The following is a 14,208-nucleotide window of genomic DNA, read 5'->3' on the forward strand; positions in this document are numbered from 1 at the left end:
CTTTCTTGCCGAGATGCCACTGCCTCCTCACCAGAATGCCTTAGTTTGGTGGCCTGAATATCTTCCTCCTCTGAGTCACTCAGTGTTCCACTACTGAGGACTGGCTCATAATTTATGTCCGACTGAGAATCGGAGTCTGAAGGGGAATCCGAAAAAGAGAGCCCCCCGTTGCTCTCGTCGGCCTGGGAAAGTATTTGGTACGCCTCCTCGGCGGAAAAGCCTCTTTTGGACCGCACAGGTGTGTGCTAAGCCTGCACTGATGGGCACTGATGAGGTGGAACAGATGTGCACTGATGAGGCGGAACAGATGTGCACTGATGAGGTGGCACTGATGAGGTGGCACAGGTGGGCACTGATTAGGCGGAACAGATGTGCACTGATGTGGCGGCACAGGTGGGCACTGATGAGGCGGCACAGATGGGGTGGCACAGATGGGCACTGATGAGGTGGCACAGGTAGGCACTGATGAGGCGGAACAGATGTGCACTGATGAGATGGCACAGATGTGCACTGATGAGGTGGCACAGATGGGCACTGATGAGGTGGCACAGATGGGCACTGAGGCGGCACAGATGGGCAATGATTGCACAGATGTGCACTGATGAGGCGGCACAGATGGGCACTGATGAGGTGGAACAGGTGGGCACTGATTGGCACAGGTGGGCACTGATGAGGTGGTACAGGTGGGCACTGATGTGGCACAGGTGGGCACTGATTGTGAAGATGTGCATATGGACACTGATCGTGGATGGCAGACAGATGGGCACTGATTGGCACAGGTGGGCACCGATTTGCACTGATGGGGCACTGTTTTGCGTATAATTACATTCACAATCGCTGCAGATTCTCTCTCTCCTCTCACGCGGTCTCTGTGTGAGGAGAGAGAGCTGGCAATGAGAGATGATCTCATATGTTTACATTTGAGATCATCTCACATTGGCCTCGCTGATCGCACTGTAAACGACTGCTGTGATTGGCCGTTTACAGCGATCTGTGTTGGACACGGCCAGCACAGAATTTCCCCGATGCGCACAAGGGGAGCGAGGAAAGCGGAGGCCGGACAGCCTCTTGGGAATTGACATCCGCGCTGAAGCCGTCATTCGGTCAGGTGGTTAAGATAAAAATCCTTCTGTGTGCAGCAGCCCCCCCTTGGCCCCCCTAACACCTGAGGTCCCTCTCTGTCCAGCTATGGCCATGAGTTTCTCAGCTGTACAGAGTCTTCTTCCTGATTGGCTGAGACACAGCAGCAGCACCATTGGCTCCTTCTGCTGTCGATCAAAGTCAGCTAGCCAATCAGGGGAGAGGGGGGCCAGGTCGTGGCTCTGTGTCTGAATTGACACAGGGAGCTGTGACTTGGGTCGGGTGCCCCCATAGAAAGCTGCTTTCTGTGGGGGCACTGAACAGGAGAGAGGGGCCAGGATCACGGAAGAAGGAAGAAGTGGATCTGGGGTGCTCGGTGCAAATCCACTGCAACAGGGTGTCCTATTTATAAAGTCCTATTTCTAGAATAAACAACTTCTGCCTTGGGAAAACTTTTGCTATATTTTCTTTGCTGCAAATTTCTAAATTAGCCCTCTTAGGTTCCCATGCTGATAATACTGGTTTTAATACCAGATTTCATCAGCAGGTGTGTAATATTTTACTTGTAGCACCTTATCCCGGTAAGTCAACTAATATTAACCAATTCAATACCGGGCACTTAAACACCTTCCTGCCCAGACCAATTTTGAGCTTTCAGCGCTGTTGCATTTTGAATGACAATTGCGCGGTCATGCTACACTTTACCCAAATTAAATTTTTATCATTTTTTTTTTCCCACAAATAGAGCTTTCTTTTGGTGGTATTTGATCACCTCTACGGTTTTTATTTTTTGCTAAACAAATAAAAAAAATACAGAATATTTTGAAAAAGAAATATGTTTTTTTTGTTTCAGTTTCAAAACTTTGTAAATAAGTAAGTTTTCTCCTTCACTGATGGGCACTGATGGGGTTACACTGATGGACAATGATAAGGCGGCACTGATAGGCACCGATGAGGTGGCACCAATGAAGTGGCACTGATGAGGTGGCATTGATGGACACTGATATGTGGCACTGATAGGCGGCACTGATGGGTGGCACTGATGGGCGACACGGATGGCCACTGATAGGTGGCACAAATTGGCACTGATAGCTGGCACGGATTGGCATGGATGGGCGGCATGGATAGGCGGCACAGGTGGGCATGGATAGGCGGCACAGGTGGGCATGGATAGGCGGCACAGATGGGCATGGATGGGCACAGATAGGTGGCACGGATGGGCACTGATAGGCAGCACAGATGGGAACTGATAGGCAGCATTGTATTATAATATACTTTACTAATGGATGCCAATCAGTGGCAAACAATAATGCATGCCAATCAGTGATGCCCATTGTGGGCACTGATTAGCATCCATTATGGTCACTGATTGGCATCCATTGTGGCACTGACTGGAATCCCTGGTGGTCTAGGGTGGCATGCCTTGTCCTGGGCATCCCTGGGGGTCTGGTGGCGTCCCTAGTGGTCCAGTGTGGGTATCCTCGGGGGGGCTGCGCTGATAATCGATCAGCACAGACCCCCCCTGTCAGAGGAGCAGCCGATCGGCTCTCCTCTACTCGCTTCTGACAGACGCGAGTGAGGAAAAGCTGATCACCGGCTCTTCCTATTTACACTGTGATCAGCCGTGATTAGACACGGCTGATCACGTGGTAAAGAGTCTCCGTCGGAGACTCTTTACCGAGATCGTAGTTGCAGGGTGTCAGACTGACACCCCGCAACAACGATCGTCGCGATGCGCGCCCCCGGGGCGCGCAGCGGCTCAAAATCCTGATCACGTCATATGACGTCCGGTCAGGATTTTGAAACCACATTGCTGCCGTGTATCTGCTATAGGGCGGGCGGCAAGTGGTTAATCACATACTCTTTCTTCATTGTCTTACCTTTAACATTCCCTTTCTGTATATGTCTAAGGAAGGAAGATTACATTATTATTACAGGTACTTCTATAGCGCTGCCTATTTAGGCAGCACTTAACACATATATTGTAACACAACATTACATGTTCTTAACTCTACTCTTCTCTTTGTTTCTGCAATTTTTTTCCAAAAACAAGAAACGACAGCAGGTTTAAAGCTAAACAAAGCTATCTGCATAAGAATCAAGTGAATAGTTTTATTTTTGTTGCCTGCACCTCCAGAATGTCAATCTCTTGAATTAACATATTTAGCTGAATTCTCCACAGCATCCAGTGGTTCAAATAACCACTAGTGATGCAGAAGCTGACGGAAGGAAACACTGAACTCTGCAGGGGACCAGGAAGATCGACACTTCCAAAAGGATCAGTGGTCTTCAGCAGAAGATTTTGATTGCTTGCAGAGGTGTCCTGGCAATGCAGAAAATAGATAAGCTGTGTATTCTCCAATTTTTTATTTTTTACAGACAGAGTTGCTTTAAAGTCTTACCTATGCTGAACAGCAGGCACCTGTAAGTCCCTACATGTTCTGTCTCATCCCTGCAGTGTCCACCCTTCTTTCTCATATGCCTTACTCTTGGTTTCTTCTGGCTTGCTGTCTGATCCTGTAGTAAAGTACAGGCAGCAGGGGCCTGGCCAGTGGCCATGGAAACTGATTGGCACTTGCTTTACAGAATAACATAATGGTTCTTGGGTTACCAGGAAGTCTACATGGTATACAATGCAGCTTGCAGGTGCCTGCTATTCAGAGCAAGTGAGGCTTTTAAAAGTTCCCTAGATGATGCGCCCCCCCCCTGAACAATACCAGGCAGCATGCCCTCAACATGGGGGGATGGGAGCTTTGGGGGCAGCACTGTAGGTCAGGAAAGGGAGGGGACAAGCAAGCACCCCCCCTAATCATACCAGGCTGCATGCCCTCAACAAGAGGGGGGGGGGTGCTTTGGGGCCAAGAGCCTCTTCCCGACAACCCTGTGCTGTGGTTGTCAGGGTTTGCAGGTGGGGGGGGGGGCTTATCGGAATCTGGAAGCACCCTTTAACAAGGAGGCCCCCAGATCCCTGCCCCCCCCCCCAATGTGAATGGGTATCGGGTACCCCTACCCATTCACCAGAAAAAGCAGTGAAATGTTAAAAAAAAAAGCAAGCGCTGATTTTTGACAAGTCCTTTATTAAAAAAGAAGCCCTGAGCTGTCTTCTCCCTGAGCCAACAAGACGTGTTGTCACAAGGGGTGGGCTGTCCGAGGGACATCATCGGATGGCCATGCCCCATGGCTATAGGCATAAGAGATGCCAGACAGCGGGCGACAACACAACGGCATAAAACAACCTTAGAAGAAGAGCTTTTTTCATTTTTAGTGGGTAACCGGCGATGAGCAGCACGGGGGGAAGGCAAGCTTGGGCTTCTTTTTTAATTAAAAGACTTGTCAAAGACTGGCTCTTTTTTTTTTTTTTACATTTTACTGTTTTTTCTGAATGGGTAAGGGTACCCGATACTCATTCACATGGTGGGGCAGGGATCTGGGGGCCCCCTTGTTAAATAGTGCTTCCAGATTCCGATAAGCCCCGCCCACAGACCCCGACAGCCACAGCCCTAGGGTCAGTGTAAATAAATCTTTACTAAATAATAGTGCTACCTAGTGGCACTAAAAAAAAAAGGGATATTATAAAAAGGACTCTGGACACTAAGGCCGCGTACACACGGGCGGACTGTCTGACGGACAATCCGCTCGTGTGTGGGCTTCAGCGGACTTTTTCAGCGGACAGTCTGGCGGACTAAGTCTTTCGGAATTTCCGTAATATTGTCCGTCCAAACTTGGTTTCAGCGGACAGTCCGCTCGTGAGTAGGCTAGTTCGACGGACTAAGTATGGCGCATGCTCAGAAAGGATTTACACGGCCGAAGGTTGCATTGCAGTGTATTGGACGTCGAATTTCTAGTCCCGTCGTACGTGCCGTACACGTCATTGCGCAAGCTTTCAGCGGACTGTCTGTTCGTCGTGTGTGGTCAAGTCCGTTCATTCAAAAGTAGGACGGACTGTCTGTCGGATTGTCTGACGGACTTAGTTGGACGGATAGTCCGCCCGTGTGTACGTGGCCTAAGCCTCCGGTCACACAGGAGACACTCTGGCTTGCAAAGAAGAACCTAGAAAGTAGAAGGCCTGAACAGAAGTCTCTTCCAATGAAGCAAGATTTCCAGCGACAGCGGATGGATGGCCCCCTGGTGGTCTAATGTGGGTGCCCACATTTTCCAAGCTGCCAACAGTAGAAGACCCCCTGGTGGTAGGGGATAGAACGGACAGAGAATTCCTGTATTTTACTTGATGTGCTGTTTAATCAAGGAGTGGAGGTGAGAGTTCTGAGAGCCCATATTTTTCCGTGCACTCTTTTTATCTTTGCTCCTCTGATGGGAATTTATTTTAGTGCCTTTGGTGTCGTTTAACCCCTTCCCGCAGAGCGTACGCAGATGTGCGTACTTGGCTTCCGGGGGGGTATACCGGGATGATGCCCGCACCTGCAGGCATCATCCCGGTACCGTTTTTTTCAGCGGGTGATTGGCTATCCAGCCATAACAACCGATGCGGCTAAAAGCTGCTCAGGTGTTATGCCGGAGGAGTGGGAGGGGACATCCCCCCTCCCGCCGCTGTTACCGGTGCTCCAGCTCGGTCGGGAGCACCGATACCACATCCGTTGCCTCCGGCTGCTGGGGAGGAACTGGAATGAAGCCTATTGAGATTTTTAGGTACCGTACTTTGTCGTCAATCCACGAGTGCGTGCAATTATAAAGTGTGACATGGTATCTATTTACTCGGCGTAACATTATGCCAAAAAATTGGGCTCATTTTACTGCTTTTTTTTTTTAATTCATGAAAGTGTCCCTTTTCCCAAAAAGTTGCGTTTAAAACACCGCTGCACAAATACCGTGTGACATAAAATATTGCAACAATCGCCGTTTTATTCTCTAGAGTCTCTGCTAAAAAAATATATATAATATTTGGGGGTTCCAAGTAATTTTCTAGCAAAAAATATGGATTTTAACTTGTAAACACCAAATTCCAAAAATAGGCTTAATCATGAAAGGGTTAAAGAGGGATTCCACCAAAAAAAAAAAAAAATTAAAAGCCAGCAGCTATAAATACTACAGCTGCTGACTTAATAAATGGACACTCACCTGTCCCGGGTTCCAGCGATGCCGGCAGCCGAGGCTGATCGATCGCTCGGCTCTTGGCTACTGCCGTCACCATTCTAGGTGAGGGAATCAGGAAGTGAAGCGAATCGGCTTCACTTCCCGGTTCCCTACTGTGCATGCACGAGTCGCGCAACGCAATAGGAATTCTCTGCGCTGTCTCTGAGACCCGTGTGTGTCCCAGCAGACAGCGCAGCAGGACAGGAAATGGTGTAGACTACCACGGGAGTCTATGCCCGGAAGTGGGTGTAAATACCTGTCTTTGACAGGTATCTCCACCCCCCTCCCCCCTGAAAGGTGCCAATTGTGACACCGGAGGGGGGGTGGGGTTCCGATCAGCGGAGGTTCCACTTTAGGGTGGAACCCTGCTTTAAGCCATTAAGAGACTTACTTACATGGACTTATTACTGGTGCTAGCTTTCTTATTTTTGATTATATACATTTATTTTGGTTTTCATCAGCACTTGTCACTTTATAGATTATTTATCATTTTATACACTTGCTAGTTTGCGCAGGATCATCATGGACTTTATTTGATTTTTGATATTATGTGAATACTATTAGATCCAGCTGCATTTTATAGCACTTCGTTTGTAATTTACACAGGTATACATTTATTTATTTTTTGATTTTTATCTTTATTTTTATTGCTGTTAGTGTGCATCTTATTTATGAGGATATTTTTATAGTACTTTATATTAGCACTTGTTTGCAATTTTTTAGTGTTTATATGAAATTCACTTATATTTATTTACCATACACGTAGGTTTCATTTTAAGTAGTAGCGCAAGGGTCATTTTTATTATTTACCTAGTGGCACTATTGTATAATCTTGTACATTCAATTTTAAATTTGGTGTTATGAAAAAGTGTGTGAGCTGCAGGGCCGGATTAAGGGTATCATGGGCCTGGTGCTGAGGATTTTGATGGGCCTTTTTATGGAAATAAATAAAATGAAAACATTTTTTTTTTTGTTAAAGTAAATAAAATATTTTAAACAAACCACTCATTCACACTGTATGCACAAGAACCCATGTGAATGAGCCCTTCATTTTTTTAATTATTTAATTTTTTTAATTATTTATTCAATTTTTTAATAATTTTCTTCATTTATTATTTGTTGGAGTTTTTTTATTTTTTACTTTTTTTTCACAATACTTTTTTGGGAGAATGGAGCAGTGGAAGGTGTCACTACTGCATACACAGGGGGGGGGGGCAGAGCAGGGGGAATCGAATGGACAGTTTGGGGTGATCAGTACGGGGGGGGGCAATTACAAGCACCAATCTCCCTCTAGAGGAGGTGGAGTGGCTTTCAGCTGCTTCATGGAGAGCCATAAAGGGAGACTGTCATGGTGATGGTGCCTGTGATTGCCCGCCGCACCGATCACCCCCAACTTTCAGTTTTCCCCTGCTGCAGAAGGTACAAGGAGCATCTCATGCAGTGCAGTATCCAAATGATCAGTCTGTCCCTGCTGGGCCTATATTGAGGTGGGGCCTGGAGCTGCAGCTCCAATAGCCCCTACGTTAATCTGGCCCTGGTGAGCTGACAAGCACATTTTGATCACTCCTCCGATGAAGGTATGTGTCATATTAGCCATTATAAACTGTTGTATGGTCATTATTTAACAAACTGATTAACAAAAACACAGACAGTTTTTAAGTGCAAATGGGGTGTATGCAGCATAAAGTGCTATGAAAAGGATTTGTCCCCTTTGCAGACCCAGGGTAACTTTATCCTGGCGATTCTCCCAATAACTCTCTTCCTGTCATAAGGTGACGATACACACTTGCTGCACCCTTTCCTGCTCTCTTGATTTGAATCACAAACACTTTCTTCATCCTTATCTCCATTACATAGAGGCCATTTCTTTGTAGTTCACAAAAATAGCAGAGAAAGCTTTTAACATTGCTTGAGGTTCCAGTTTAGTCCACAGGATGTAACAAGGACGCAAGAATTTTAACAGGATGAAGGGGTATTTTTCTGTACTTGTATAATTGTAATTGTGTTTTTGGGTTTCAAATCTAGTTGGATATACTAATGCAAGGAGCCAAGTAAAGAGCCATGTTCACACCCTTGTAGTCCTTGCAAAAATTAATCAGAAAGGCTTGCTTTATTCCAAAGTTACTGAATAGCTTCTCGGGATTCACTGGGCTAAAGAACCACACTCAGGCTAATCACATTCAATGGCTAATTCACTGCTTATGAAAAATGTAGGTTTTGCAACAGTATTGCATGTAGGTTCCCTGCAGATAATCTTTTCCCCATTACTGACTTACAACACCTTGTTCCACACGGTGGGGGTTATTTACGAAAGGCAAATCCACTTTGCACTACAAATGCAAACTACAAGTGCACTTGAAATTGCACTTGAAAGTGCAGACGCTGTAGATCCGAGGGAGACATGCAAGAAAAATAAAAAACAGCATTTTAGCTTGCACATGATTGGATGATAAAATCAGCAGAGCTTCCCCTCATTTCAGATCTACCCCTCAGATTTACAGAGACTGCACTTCCAAGTGCACTTTCAGTGCAATTTCAAGTGCACTTTGCACTTGTAGTCTGCACTTGTAGTGCAAAGTGGATCTGCCTTTTGTAAATAACCCCTTGTGTCTCTTTGTGGGGGTAGCCAACTTGGTAGTGGCAGAGCTTTGCATCCTTATGTCAGAACTGCCCCCCTGCATGTGGTAATCTGATGAGGTCAAGAAGCAGCAGGACAGGTGGATGAAGCACAGATCAACAGAATGAATTAAAGCAAATTTCCACCAACCCCCCCCCCCCCCCCCTTCCAAAGATTAAAAGTCAGCAGCTACACATACTGACTTTTAATATTAGGATGGCTTACCTGCCCTGGAATCCAGCAAAGTCGACACCCCAGCCGATGTTTCTGTCACCGTTCTTGCTGGTAAGGGAACCCGGCAGTGAAGCCTTGCAGCTTCACAGCCAGGTCCCTACTGCGGTGCGCTTTCTTACTGGCCCGACAGCAGGGGAGGGAGGAGGAGGGGGGCCGACCTTCTGATGTACCTCACGAGGCTCCCCCCCCCCCCGAAAGATGCCAAATGTTGCACCGGTGGGAGTAGGAATCACTTTTGCTTAAAATATTGCTGGTATCCATGCACAATATTCTCTCAGGTCCTCCAAGGAACAGTGAGCAACACTTTTGTGACATCAACAAGTCTAAGCCCTTGTACACACGGTCGGACATTCTGACAACCAAATCCATTGGATTTTGTCCAACGGATTATGTCCAAAACTGTTGCATACACACGGTCGGACAAAGTTGTCGGAAAATCCGATTGTACATAACGTGATGACATTATTTAGTTACGACGGGACTACGTTCAGGCTAGTAGCCAATAGCTTTGGTCTAGGAATTTGATCTGAGCATGCGTGGCACTTTGTCCGTCGGAGTAGACTACAGTATGTCCGATCAGAGCATTTTGTCGGAAAATTTTACGGACAAGTTGGAAAACTTGGTCCGTCGGATAGTCCGGAAACAGTCCGGTGGAGACCACACACAGTCGGATTATCCGACAGAACAGTCCGATAGGACACATTCCGTCGGAATCTCCGACCGTGTGTACAAGGGCTTAGTAAGACTAGCAGTCAGAGGCAGCAGTACCTAGATCAGTGATGGTGAACCTTGGCACCCCAGATGTTTTGGAACTACATTTCCCATGATTCTCAACCACATTGAAGCATGCATGAGCATCATGGGAAATGTAGTTCCAAAACATCTGGGGTGCCAAGGTTTACCATCACTGACCTAGATGATCCTACTCTGCAGATATACGGCTAGAGGACAAGAGTGCCTAGGCAAAACCACTGGTGGGAAATGTACTGCTATTTTTTATGAGGTATTCAAGGCAAAGGGTAAAAATGTCAAGGTACTTCTTAGGCATTATTGATATTTATAGATGTTGCCTTTGAGTTTAGGTCTACTTTGAGTCAACCATACTAAAAGGCTTAAGTAACTGTTCATTTTGTAAACCTTAAAAAATAATTTTTGCAGATTTTTCTCTTTGGTCAAATGGCCACCGAACCATTGCTCACATATAAACAATATCAAAGCGATTTAAAGGAACACTGTTGCAAAAAAACAAAAAAACTAATTTTTTTTTGATAACTGTATATGATTACTACATGCAATGGCAGTAGTTAGTATGTTAATTGTTTTCATATATCTTTTATATTTTACTCTATATTTGCATACAGATTAAGCTGTCCGGAAGAAAAGGCAGGCCTTGGGACAACCTATAGCACTGAAAAAGCTCATTGCCTGGCTGTCATGATAATGATTTGCCTTTCTTTCTTTCTGAGTCACTATTATTTCTGCATGAATCGAAAGTATTGCCAGATGACTATAATTTGTGATATATTAAAGTATTAATGTATTAATGTATTTTAAATATCAAGGGAAACATTAGGGTTGTTGCTAAATGTCAGAAAGTAAAGCCTTCAAGCTAATCATAGAATTTTATTTATACCCCTGTGGTCTAGTTTTAACTAAAACTGTACATTATGGTTCCCGATGCTGAAATCCATGGCAGGGCTGCCATTCAGAAAATGTTTGTATGCTAATCGAAACCATCACACAAAGCGGTGTATCTGTGCTTTAGGCCGGGTTCACACTATAGCGATGCGGGAACGCCGCGAATCCGCGACGTTTACCCGCATCGCACACCTCCCGCCGGCAGTTCACACTGCCCTATGCGGACGGCTGGGAGTGTCAATGTTATGTTAATGACACCCCCAGATCCGTCGGCATATCGCAGTGCGATCTGCCGACTCGCACAGGAATTGGATCGCATGGTGTGAACCCCCATGCGATCCGATTCTGTTGCGGACCCAAAAAAGGGTCCCGTGCGAGTTTTTCATGCGGGAGCGCTGCGAATTCAGCCATACTATCTGTATGGCTGAACTCGCATCGCTACGGAGATCGGATGTGATTTGCTGTGCGAATCACATCTGGATCTCCCCCCGCAGCGGTGTGAACCCGGCCTTAAGGAGCCCAGAAATTACACCTCCGAGGCTCTCACCATTGGAAAACTGATAAACTCTAAATCCTTTTTCTCCCTGTTTTATACATATGACAGGTTTACATTTTGCCCACTTACTTGCCAGGCGTATACAATAGTGAGATACCATGATTCAACAAGGTGACGGATGTGGCAAATTTAACATGCCATGTTGAATAAAGTTTAGATTACGGTTGCTCTCGCCTCCCCTACATCATTAAAGCAGGAGCCACAATGCACATTAGGGGACACAAACGCTATCCACACATCCAGAAGTTTCGGGTTTCAGCAGATACCAGAGCTCTGCAAAAGAGCATAGTTTCTGCCAGCTGAAAAGCTTTGTATGAGTATTCTTTCTTTCTTAAAGTGGTTGTACACCCTGTTTACAATATATTTATAATAAAGCCATGCGCCAATGTCTACGGCACATGCACACTTTAGAAAGGGCAGATTTCTAAAGGGGGTCATGCCGTGACTGACAGCTCACGTGACTCCGGACAGTTACAGAGGCGGAGTGCGCTGCCTCAGAAGGAAGTAGGGTGAAGATGGATGCTCGCTGCTAGTGGGGACAGCGGTGACATTGCAGGCTTTGGTTTCAGGTAAGTGACACATAATGGGCTACTATGTGATGCATAGTAGCCCATTATGCTTTACCTTTGCAAGTAAATAAAGAGGAAGTAAAACCCATCAGGGTTTACTTCCTCTTTAAAGTGATATTAAAAGACAGATTTTTTTTTTAAATAACAAACATGTTATACTTACCTGCTCTGTGCAGTGGGTTTGCACAGAGCAGCCCCAATCCTCCCCTTCTCGGGTCCCACGCTGGCACTCCTGGCCCATCCCTCCAAATAACACCATTCCTACAGTAAAACATGGAGGTGGTTAGTTACACAAGGAGTCTAGTGCTAGAATTATTGCTGACATTCTTGGTGATAGCTAATGTGTGGTGCCATCACTGTTTACATATACGTGCAGGACCTAACTGTGGATTCACCTTGCATGGGGACTTGGGTGTTTTCATTTTTTTTTTTATTATTATTATTTATTTTATTTAAATATCTTAAAACTCTACCTTTATTTTTTTGATCAACTTTATTGCTATCACAAGGTATGAACAACATACCTTGTTATATAGGCAAGGGCGGGACCACCTGGTGATGTAACTGAGCGACCACGTCCTTTCTGATGTCAGCAGGTGGCTCCGCCCTTGCCTCTATATCAGCTGTCACAGCAAAAAGACAGCAGACAATGGCAGCCCCCCCCCCCATGGAGGTGGAGTTGTTTTTTATTCTCTATTTTTTGGTTCTTCGGGTGGCGTGATTGATAATGTACATCGCGGGTTTTTCTTTTCTCTTTTAATAGAGGAATTGTCAAAAACTGTCTTTTGTGGTTTTTACTGTTTGAACTTTTTTTGGTGGATGGGTAGGAGTACCCGATACCCATTCACATAGGGGGGGGCGGATCAGGGGGCCCCCTTGTTAAATGGGGCTTCAATAAGCCCCCCTCTTGCAGACCCCAACAACCAATGGCCAGGGTTGTCAGAATGAGGCCCTTATCCCCATGAACATGGGGATAAGGTGCTTTGGGGAGACCCCAAAGCATCCTTCCCATGTTGAGGACATGTGGCCTGGTATGGTTGAGGAGGTTGGGACACTTGTTACCCATGTGGCCTGGTATGGACTGGGGGGGAACCCACGCAAATTTTTTCCTTGATTTTTATCTATATTGCCAGGAGCCCACAATACATTACAGCCGCAAGCGTTTGTAAATGATATTTTTTCCTTCAGAAATTTTGCTGCGGCACCGTAATACACATGACACTGATGCGCCACCTTATAGGCAGATTAAGGGGACCACCCGAGGCACAATATTTTAAGGAATATCTAGTTTTTATTGTTTCACTTTAGCCTGGGTTCACACTGCAGCGGTGACGAGAATTGGATGTGATTCGCACCGCACTGCAGTGCAAATCACATCCGATCTCTGTGCGATGCGAGTTCAGCCATACAGATAGTATGGCTGAATTCGCATTGCACCCACCCCAAACTCGCACAGGACCCTTTTTTTGGTCCGCAGCAGAATCGGATCGCATGGGTGTTCACACCATGCGATCCGATTCCTGTCCGAGTTTACAGATCGCACTGCGGTATGCGAACTGATCTGGGGGTGTCATTAACATTTCACTGACACTCCCAGCAGTTCGCATAGGGCAGTGTGAACTGCCGCCGGGAGGTATGCGATGCGGGAACCTGCAGCGAACTCGCGGCGTTCCCGCATCGCTGCAATGTGAACCCAGCCTTAAGCATTATTAAAATCACTGCTCCTGAAAAAAAAAAAACAGTTTCTCAACCACTTGAGGTCTGTGCTGTAGCCGAATGACGGCCACAGTGCCGACCTGAATTTAAGGAAGGACGTCATAGGACGTCCTCTCTTTTGTGCGCTCCCCGCATGCCACCCTGCGAGACTCGGGTGATCACTGATCCGAGTAAGGGGCTGATCCCGGCCCCTTACCACATCATCAGCTGTCAGCCAATGACAGCTGATCACGTGTATAAACAAAAGCTCAGTAATTGTTTTTTTTTCTCCTCACGCTGACAGTGTGAGGAGAAACAAAAGGTGATCACCGGCTTATGCTCAAGGGACATTGGTCCTGAAGAGGAAGGAGGCACATCTGCCTCCTCCTCTATGCCTCCAAGTGCCACCTACCATTGCCCACAGTGCCCACCACTGCCACCTATCAATGCCCCTGAGTCATCTCATGTCTTTGCCATCTGTCGTCTTGCCATTGGGGAGATTTCCCTTCACTTTGTGTCCCATAGCCACAAGAAAAACCGAACAAAAATCTCTTCAAAGTTTAAAAAATTCTCGGTTGTCACCAGTGTCATCTTGACCAATATACCCCTCAGAAAATGTCCCCTCTATTCCTTTTCTGTTGACAACTCAAAATTTGATATCTTTAACCACCTCAATACAGTGCAGTTACACCCCCTTCCTGACCAGACCAATTTTCAGCTTTCAGCGC

The sequence above is a fragment of the Lithobates pipiens genome, unplaced genomic scaffold, assembly GCF_037356315.1.
Source record: "Lithobates pipiens isolate NorthernLeopardFrog02 unplaced genomic scaffold, aLitPip1_a1.2 Scaffold_19, whole genome shotgun sequence".
NCBI lineage: Eukaryota > Metazoa > Chordata > Amphibia > Anura > Ranidae > Lithobates > Lithobates pipiens.